Genomic DNA, 10,412 nt, shown 5'->3' with positions numbered 1-10,412 from the left:
TATTCATAGATAAGCTGGATCATAAACCCACAATTCATCCATCTCAACAAACACATCGCAAAAAGAAGATTACATCGAATAGATCTCCACAAGAGAGGGGGAGAACATTGTATTGAGATCCAAAAAGAGAGAAGAAGCCATCTAGCTACTAGCTATGGACCCGAAGGTCTGAAGTAAACTACTCACACTTCATCGGAGAGGCTATGGTGTTGATGTAGAAGCCCTCCGTGGTGGATGCCCTCTCCGGCGGAGCTCCGGAACAGGCCCCAAGATGGGATCTCGCGGATATAGAAGGTTGCGGCGGTGGAATTAGGTTTTTGGCTCCGTATTTGGTCTGACGGGGGTACGTAGGTATATATAGGAGGAAGGAGTACGTCGGTAGAGCAACAGGGGGCCCACGAGGCAGGGGGGCGCACCCAGGGGGGCGTCCCCCACCCTCATGACCTCCTCGGTTGTTCCTTGGAGCAGGGTCCATGTCCCCTGGATCACGTTCGGTGAGAAAATCACGTTCGCGAAGGTTTTATTCCGTTTAGACTCCGTTTGATATTCTGTTTCTTCGAAATACTGAAATAGGCAAAAAAACAGCAATTATGGGTTGGGCCTCCGGTTAATAGGTTAGTCCCAAAAATAATATAAAAGTGGAAAATAAAGCCCAATATAGTCCAAAACAGTAGATAAAGTAGCATGGAGCAATCAAAAATTATAGATACGTTGAAGACATATCAAGCATCCACAAGCTTAATTCCTGCTTGTCCTCGAGTAGGAAAATGATAAAAAAGAAGTTTTGATGTGGAGTGATACTTTGGCATAATTTCCATGTAAATCTTCTTAATTGTGATATGAATATTCAGATCCGAAAGATTCCAGACAAAAGTTCATATTAACATAAAGGTAATAATACTTCAAGCATACAAATTAAAGCAAACATGTCTTCTCAAAATAGCATGGTTAAAGAAAGTTATCCCTACAAAATCATATAGTCTGGCTAAGCTCTATCTTCGTCACACAAAGTATTTAATCATGCACAACCCCGATGACGAGCCAAGCAATTGTTTCATACTTTAGTAATCTCAAACTTTTTCAACTTTCACGCAATACATGAGCGTGAGCCATGGACATATCATTATAGGTAGAATAGAATGGTGGTTGTGGAGAAGACAAAAAGGAGAAGATAGTCTCACATCAACTAGGCGTATCAATGGACTATGGAGATGTCCATCAATAGATATCGATGTGAGTGAGTAGGGATTGCCATGCAACGGATGCACTAGAGCTATAAGTATATGAAAGCTCAACAAAAGAAACTAAGCGGGTGTGCATCCAACTTGCTTGCTCACGAAGACCTAGGGCACTTTTGAGGAAGCCCATCATTGAAATATACAAGCCAAGTTCTATAATGAAATATTTCCACTAGTATATGAAAGTGACCATGGTTCTATAATGAGACTCTCTATCATGAAGATCATGGTGCTGTTTTGAAGCACAAGTATGGAAAAATGAAAGTAGCATTGTCCCTTCTCTCTTTTTCTCTCATTTTTTTTTAATTTTGGTGGGCTTCTTTGGCCTCTCTTTTTTATTTGGGCTTCTTTGGCCTCTTTTATTTTTCATAAAGTCCAGAGTCTCATCCCGACTTATGGGGGAATCATAGTCTCCATCATCCTTTCTTCACTGGGACAATGCTCCAATAATGAGGATCATCACACTTTTATTTTTCTTACAACTCAACAATTACAACTCGATACTTAGAACAAAATATGACTCTATATGAATGCCTCCGACGGTGTACCGGGATATGTAATGAATCAAGAGTGACATGTATGAAAGAATTATGAACGGTGGCTTTGCCACAAATACAATGTCAACTACATGTTCATGCAAAAAGCAATATGACAAAAGTAATGTGTGTCATATGAACGGAATGGTGGAAAGTTGCATGATAATATATCTCGGAATGGCTATGGAAATGCCATGATAGGTAGGTATGGTGGCTGTTTGGAGGAAGGTATATGGTGGGTGTATGATACCGGCGAAAAGTGCGCGGTATTAGAGAGGCTAGCAATGGTGGAAGGGTGAGAGTGCGTATAATCCATGGACTCAACATTAATCAAAAGAACTCATGCACCTGTTGCAAAAATTTAGAAGTCATCAAAAACCAAAGCACTGGACGCATACTCCTAGGGGGATAGATAGGTAGGAAAAGACCATCGCTCGTCCCCGACTGCCACTCATAAGGAAGACAATCAATAAATAAAAGTGTGCTCCGACTTCATCACAAAGCGGTTCACCATACGTGCATGCTACGGGAATCACAAACTTCAACACAAGCATTCTTTAAATTCATAATCACCCCAACTAGCATTGCTTTAATATTATCACCTCCATATCTCAAAACAATTATCAAGCATCAAACTTATCTTAGTATTCAACGCACTCAAAAGAAAGTTCCACATATCTTGAATGCCAAGTGTATTATCTTTAAGCAAATTACCATGCTATTAACAACTCTCAAAATAATCTAATTGAAGCATGAGATATCAATAGTTTTTTTTAAAACAAATCAACCACCGTGCTCTAAAAGATCTAAGTGAAGCACTAGAGCAAAAATTATCACGCTCAAAAATGTTTAAGTGAAGCACTATGAGCAAAACTATCAAGCTCAAAAGATATAAGTGAAGCACATAGAGTATTCTAGCAAATTATAAATCATGTATGGCTCTCTCAAAAGGTGTGTACAACAAGGATGATTGTGGTAAACTAACAAGCAAAGACGCAAATAATACAAAACGCTCCAAGCAAAACACATAACATGTGGTGAATAAAAATATAGCTCCAAGTAAATTACAGATGGAAGTAGACGAAAGAGAGGATGCCTTCCGGGGCATCCCCGAGCTTTGACTTTTTGATGTCCTTGGATTATCTTGGGGGTTCCATGGGCATCCCCAAGCTTAGGCTCTTGCCACTCTTTGTTCCATAATCCATCAAAAGAATTCACCCAAAACTTGAAAACTTCACAACACAAAACTCAATAGAAATCTCGTGAGCTCCGTTAGTGAAAGAAAACAAAAGACTATTTTAAGGTACTGTAATAGAAAGCTCTTGCCAATTCTTTATTTATATTGGTGTTAAACCTACTATATTCCAACTTCATTATGGTTTATAAACTAGTCCCTCCATTCTGAAATAATTGTCGTTGGGAGTTCTCTCCGACCAGGTGAAAACGTACAAAAGTACATAAATACCCCTAATTTGAAAACATATCGTCTTCCTCCTCCATCCACGAGGCTAGCGCTGCTCTAGGACCCTCCGCCGGGCTCCTCCAGGACAGCGCCCCTCTTTGCCCCTCCGCCGGGCTCCTCCAGGCCAGTGCTCCTCTTTGGCCCTCCGCCAGGCCCCTCGTCGTCCCTGCTTCTCCACCGGTCTCCTCCGGGCTAGTGCTCCTCTTTGGCCCTCCGCCAGGCCCCTCGTCGTCCCTGCTTCTCCGCCGGGCTCCTCCAGGCCAGTGCTCCTCTTTGGCCTTCCGCCAGGCCCCTCGTCGTCCCTGCTTCTCTGTCGGGCTCCTCCAGACCAGCGCTCACTTCCTGCCCCGCCTGGCCCTGGCCAGCGCTCAACTCCTCTACCCCCACCTCCTCAACGGCCACGGCCAGGCCACCAGCGCCTCCATCCCAGCGAACTCCCCTTCTTCTGCTCATCTTTGTGGTAGGCACTCCTGCAAAATTGCTCATGTTACTTTTGGAAATTTAATCAAAAAATCAGGAAGCATGTTAATTGATCATGTTACTTTTGGAAACGTTCAATCATGATCTGCTAGTTTTGGAAACGTTTACTCAAGAAATCGGTCAATCGGGATATCAAAATATTTTGGTAATGGAATACTAGCAGCATATTGATATCAAGATCATGATCTGCTAGTTTTGGAAAGGCTCACTCAGGAAATCAGTCAATCAGGATATCAAAATGTTTTGGTAATGGAGAAGTGTACACCTGTACATTGTCGCTAGGTGTGGCTACAAAAGTACAGTATCTTGAGTGTCCCCACCAACAGAATTACAGTTGAGAAAATTCAGCCAGGGCGAAATTGCAAAACAGAAAGACCAGTCACAAAACAGAAAGTCTTGGTTTGAAAATGGTAGGTAGGTCACCTTACCAGCTTCTCTTTCTTTCATTCATTTCCATCACCATCACTTTGGCTCGAGTTCTCTTTCTTTCACACTGCCAAAGGAATTCAGTTAGGAGTAACATTAAGTGAATCAAATTTGCAGATGATGTACTGAAAAGGGTGTTGTTTCTTGACAAGAAAAAGCAGAATTGATGTACTGAAAATGGTGTTGTTTATGAAACAATTGTCATATTATGAGTTCACCTAAGAAAATTAAACTGGTTTCTGAAAGTTCGAATAAGGTGCACAAAGCCTTAAGGTTCAAATAAGATGACCATGACAGTAAAAGCAATATTGACATGGAGTAAACATTAGCACTAATTGAAATGAGTAAACACTAGCAATATTAACAGAATTAAACACTAGCAATATTAACAGGAGTAAACAGAAATATTAGTACAAGTGCCATACTACTGCAAGTGCTAAATCTGATTTGGTCTTTTTGCAAGCTTTTACTCCTACACTACTCCTAATTAACTGAAGAAGATCTTGAACTAATGTAAGAGAAGAGAAAAAGAAGAGAGAAGCAAGAGTTCAGTTAATTTTAATTAACTGAAAAAGGATTCAGTTAATTTTACTCCTACACTAAATCTGGAATACTCCTACACTAAAGTACTTCTAATTAACTGAAGAAGACCTTGAGCCTTTTAAACTACAGCAGCATCAGTATACAGATAAGCAATCATTTTTATGCTCTGCTCATCATCTCCGGACAGAAAATTACTCATTGAACTACAATACTGGATCAAGAACTACTCATTGAACTACAGTACTGGATCAGAGAACCCATTTTAAATCAGAGTTGCGGAGTGAGGGGCTCACCGAGGTAGAAGGTCTTGGCGTAGGCGTCGCCAAGGCGACCCCAATAGAGCCACCAGCGGCGCCTGCCCGCATCGGCCTCCCGCGCAACATTCTGATGCAGAGGCCATGGGTTATCCTCCTTTTCAAAAAAAGTTAAATACTCAACTTGGTACATGCAACTTAATTTACTTGAATTCAGGGTACATGCAACTTAACGAAACCATCAACTTGGTATAACTAATATAGCACCACAGGCAACAACTGATTATGATTAAGTTGGGGTCTACTCCAGTTAAAGTTGGAGTACATGAGTATTTGACTGGAAGACAAGTGAAGCTACAACATTGTACTCCAGTTAAATCAGGATACAATAAGCTTGAATTTCAAGATATAGTAAGCTTGAATTGCCACAAACTGTCCATCAGCAAGCTGTCCTTTGTACACCTCAGCATGCCGTCCCTTTTCGATCAAATTATCTACGGAAACATTATACATTCAGTTTTCAGGCAAAAATGTTTTGAGATAATTAAGATACAGAAAACTAATTATGGCTGGTAATGCTTCATTAACCTAGGAAACTAATAATTGCTATGACAGTAAACAGACAGCAATTGACCATAACAATATTGTCATTCTTGCTTTGGCACTAAACACACATCAATTGACTAATTCTTGCTTTGACAGTAAACAGACAGCAATTGACAGTAAACAGACTGAATTTATATGTTCTACTACTTCTTCTTCTTCTTCTTCTTCTTCTTCTTCTTCTTCTTCTTCTTCTTCTTCTTATTCTTCTTGTACTTCTACTTCTACTTCATGTATTTTTACTCCATGTATTTTTTTACTCCATACTCCATTTATATGTGTAGTAGGAGAGGAGAGGGGTGAATTAGAGAAGAGTATGTGTCATAATCCATAATCCTTTAGTTTAAATTAATTAAAGAAAAGGACTTGTTGTTGTTGCTGCTGTTAAAGGAAAGGACTAGGAGAGGAATATGAGAGGAAAGGAGTGGAATAGAAGAGGAGAGGAGTGGAGTGGAATAGGAGAGGAGATGAAAAGGTTTAATTTAATTTTAACACAAAAGGTTTAATTAACAGAAAGGTTTAATTTGAGTAAAAATGTTTAATTAACAGCAAGAAGATGCTCCTACAGAAGAGGAGTAGAAAGTTTCAGTTAATTAACTGAAACTACTCCTACAGAGAAGATACTGAGAATCTGAACTACTGCTAATCCTCTTATTGCAAGCCAGCAAATGTGCTCACTAAATGGAGTACTCTCTCTCAAAATTGAACATTGGTAAAACTGAACATTGGCATGTGTAACACTGTACTCCTAGCAAATGTGCTCACTAAATGGATTTTTATCATTGTTGGTAACAACCTGGACATTGCTAACACTGATTTTCATTGACAGAAGCAAACAATGGTCATGTAGACATTCAGAAGTTAGGCAATTAGACTCGACGGTGTATACAAACAACAAGGAAGTGTTCATCTAGCACATTCAGGTGGAAACAAAATCACAGGACAACTTAAAGCTAACCACCATGGTACCTCCCTCTCTCTCTCTCTCACACACACACACACACACACACACACACACACACAAAGAGCAGAGCAAACTCAGAACTGAAATGCATTTTTGCTCTCACAAAAGAAAAGGAGAGGGAGGACGGCAAGTGAGGCTCACATTGCATCGCAGTTGAAGTAGGACTAGCTGGTGATTTTCAATCGGCGCCCACACCACCATGGTGTTCAGTCTCCTCCTACTGCCACCGTATGGTCTCGACCTGGGTGAGCTCGGCCTCCACCACCGCGTGTCGCGCGGTGGTGTGCTGCCGGACGGTGAGCACCCGGCAGCCCAGACTGCTCACACCGGTGAACGGGCTCGGCGACCTGACGGACAGTCACAAGAACAGAAGCAAATTCAGAGCCTGAAACAGATGCACAAGCAGCAGCAGTAGTGCACAATAAACACACGAGCACAATGAACTCCAGATAGTCCTAAACTTTTATTCCATTACTGAACACTGCAAGGTGATGTTCTGAAAGTTTAGGAGTAGTAACCATTTTAAGCCAAAGGCACAATGAACACACGAGCACAATGGTTACTGAAATTTATCATAAGCAGCTGCATGCATTATCTACTCCTAAACTTCCAGAGTACACGCCCTACAAGCCGACCTACAAGCAGTAGTACTCACAAATTTGCAGAAATTTATCCAGTGCACTCCTAAACTTTCAGAGTACAAAACTTCATGCATCATCTCCGAAATTTATAGAAATTTATTCAGTGATGTGCAGGCCAGCGGCGGGTGGGTTACCTGATGTGCAGGCCAGCGGCGGTCGTGAGGTAGTCGGAGACTCCTTCTTCGGCAACGTCGTCTCGGCATCCCACATGGCCCGGTCCTCGCGGGACTGCACGAACCCGTCATCGGCGGTCCTGCTCGTCGTGGCCGCGTGGCTGTGGCTGCTCCTGTCGGCCAGTGGCGTGCTGGCGGACGGCGGCAAAGGCACGGTGTGCCTGTGCATGGGCCCGCAGTGCGTGCCGCCGTGCCCTGTCCCTGGGACGCCGACACCGACGATGCCTCCTACGCAGTTCCCCTTCTGCCCGCAGCGGCTGCCGGCGGTCGTTCCCTCCCCCTGCGCAGCAAGCCGGAGATCCCCGCCACCCTGAGGAAGGTGGAGCAGCTGCGCTTCAGATCCAGCCGCCGGAGATCCCCGCCACCCTGAGGAAGGTGGAGCAGCTGCGCTTCAGATCCAGCCGCCGGAGTAAATATTAAATCTTGAAAAGGGAGAGGCGACGGCGTATGGCAACATGGAAAGGCGGCGACGACGCGAGAGGAAGAGGCGGAGGTGCTGCGTGCGGGGTAGAGGCGCCGGCGACGCATGCGACGGAGAGGCGCCGGCGGCGGTGAGCTAGGGGTTCGGGAGCCAGCGAGCGAGTGGCTGCGGGAGCGAGTGGCTGAGCTGAGCGAGCGAGAGAGTGGGAGGGTAGTTTCGGAAACGACAGAAATGTCGTAACGCGATGGAAATTGCACTAGAAACTCCCAACGACAATTATTTTGGAACAGAGGGAGTAATTTATTAGCCATAGATGCATTGAAATAAGCAAACAACACACGAAAAACAGAATCTGTTAAAAATAGAACAGTCTGTAGCAATCTGTAACTAACGCAAACTTCTGGAACTCTAAAAATTCTACCAAAATAGGAAATACTGGACAATTTGTTTATTGATCAGCAGCAAAAAGAATCAATGCAAAATCACGTTTCTGTGATTTATTGAATTTTTTCCCGTGAGCGCAAAGTTTCTGTTTTTCAGCAGAATCAAATCAACTATCATCATAGCTTATCCTATAGGTTCTACTTGGCACAAACACTAATTAAAACACAAAACCACATCTAAACAGAAAGTAGATGGATTATTTATTCCTAAACAGAAGCTAAAACAAAAAACACAAAATAAAATTGGGTTGCCTCCCAACAAGCGCTATCGTTTAACGCACTTAGCTAGGCATAAAAGCAAGGATAGATCTAGGTTTTGCCATCTTTGGTAGGCAATTCTTCAATGAGGCATCTGTCTTTTTTGGAAATTTCTTTCTTTCTAGTAATTATCAAACTCTTAGGCGCAAGATTGAAAAATTCTTTCATATCAAAGGGTTCCTTAATGATGGCAAAAAGATTCGGATGAACACTTATAGATTTAAGATTCGCAATTTCCTTACTAGATGATTCATCCTTACTCTTAGGAACACAAATAAGCTTAGGGTTTTTAGTGGACGAACTTGGAGTGTTTTGAATGGAAGAAAAAGTGGTTCCCAAGTTGGTAATGATACCCTCTAGTTTATCGATTCTTGTGGAATCTAGATTTATTCTCTCGTTAACTATGGGTTCTTTTTCTTTAATATTTTTCAAAGTCGTTCCTACCTTAGATTCATATTGGGTAATTTTATTGTGGATCTTTTTATCAAGATTTTCAATTGATTCAATGGTAGCAACTTTATTCTCGATAATTTCAAGTCTTTGCATAACATGCTCCAAAGTTAACATAGTTCCATTAATCAAAGGAGGTGGTGAGCCAGATAAATCTATTAAAGCATTGTAAGAATCAAAAGTATGGCTACCCAAGAGCATAAGTATTCTATGGTGGGTGAACAAATTACTGTTGAGCAATTGATAGAATAGCGAATAATTATGAGGTTATCTAGGTATGATCATGTATATAGGCATCACGTCCAAGACAAGTAGATCGAAACGATTCTGCATCTACTACTATTACTCCACTCATCGACCGCCATCCAGCATGCATCTATAGTATTAAGTTAAAAATAGAGTAACGCCTTAAGCAAGATGACATGATGTAGAGGGATAAATTCATGCAATATGATAAAAAACCCATCTTGTTATCCTCGATGACAACAATACAATACGTGCCTTGCAACCCTTTCTGTCACTGGGTAAGGACACCGCAAGATTGAACCCAAAGCTAAACACTTCTCCCATTGCAAGAACTACCAATCTAGTTGGCCAAACCAAACGGATAATTCGAAGAGACTTGCAAAGATAACTCAATCATACATAAAAGAATTCAGAGAAGAATCAAATATTATTCATAGATAAGCTGGATCATAAACCCACAATTCATCGATCTCAACAAACACACCGCAAAAAGAAGATTACATCGAATGGATCTCCACAAGAGAGGGGGAGAACATTGTATTGAGATTCAAAAAGAGGGAAGAAGCCATCTAGCTACTAGCTATGGACCCGAAGGTCTGAAGTAAACTACTAACACTTCATCGGAGAGGCTATGGTGTTGATCTAGAAGCCCTCCGTGGTGGATGCCCTCTCCGGCGGGGCTTTGGAATAGGACCCAAGATGGGATCTCGCGGATACAGAAGGTTGCGGCGGTGGAATTAGATTTTTGCCTCCGTATTTGGTCTGACAGGGGTACGTAGGTATATATAGGAGGAAGGAGTACGCCGGTGGAGCAACAGGGGGCCCACGAGGCAGGGGGCGCGCCTAGGGAGGGCGCGCCCCCCACCCTCGTGACCTCCTCGGTTGTTCCTCGGAGCAGGGTCCAAGTCTCCTGGATCACGTTCGGTGAGAAAATCACGTTCCCGAAGGTTTTATTCCGTTTGGACTCCGTTTGATATTATGTTTCTTCAAAATACTGAAATAGGCAAAAAACAGTAATTCTGGGCTGGGCCTCCGGTTAATAGGTTAGTTCCAAAAATAATATAAAAGTGGAAAATAAAGCCCAATATAGTCCAAAATAGTAGATAAAGTAGCATGGAGCACTCAAAAATTATAGATACGTTGGAGACGTATCAACCAGTTCCAGTTGCTGTGACAACTGTACGTCTGATTAGGGAGGCTGAGATTTAACTTAGAAGACCGTGTCTTCACCTTATTCCACTTGAGCTAAGGACACCCAGTCCTTGCCCAATCAC

The 10,412-nt window shown here is 42.3% G+C and overlaps 1 long non-coding RNA gene across 2 annotated transcripts; it reads right to left on the bottom strand.

Annotated features, from left to right (window-relative positions):
• Window positions 1-3,083: 3,083 nt before the first annotated feature.
• LOC119339832 lies at window positions 3,084-7,975 on the bottom strand. Of its 2 annotated transcripts, XR_005164208.1 has the most exons (6): window positions 7,776-7,975; window positions 7,282-7,686; window positions 6,648-6,853; window positions 4,979-5,433; window positions 4,145-4,209; window positions 3,084-3,706 (listed from the first exon to the last, which is right to left on the bottom strand). It is a non-coding gene; the product is annotated as an uncharacterized LOC119339832 (long non-coding RNA). The 2 variants fall into 2 exon arrangements; XR_005164207.1 differs by having other exon boundaries at window positions 7,282-7,975.
• Window positions 7,976-10,412: the final 2,437 nt, after the last annotated feature.

The sequence above is a fragment of the Triticum dicoccoides genome, chromosome 7B (assembly GCF_002162155.2).
Source record: "Triticum dicoccoides isolate Atlit2015 ecotype Zavitan chromosome 7B, WEW_v2.0, whole genome shotgun sequence".
Taxonomy (NCBI): domain Eukaryota; kingdom Viridiplantae; phylum Streptophyta; class Magnoliopsida; order Poales; family Poaceae; genus Triticum; species Triticum dicoccoides.
The sequence above is the reverse complement of the archived record's forward strand: the minus strand, read 5'-3'. Positions and strand labels throughout refer to the sequence as shown.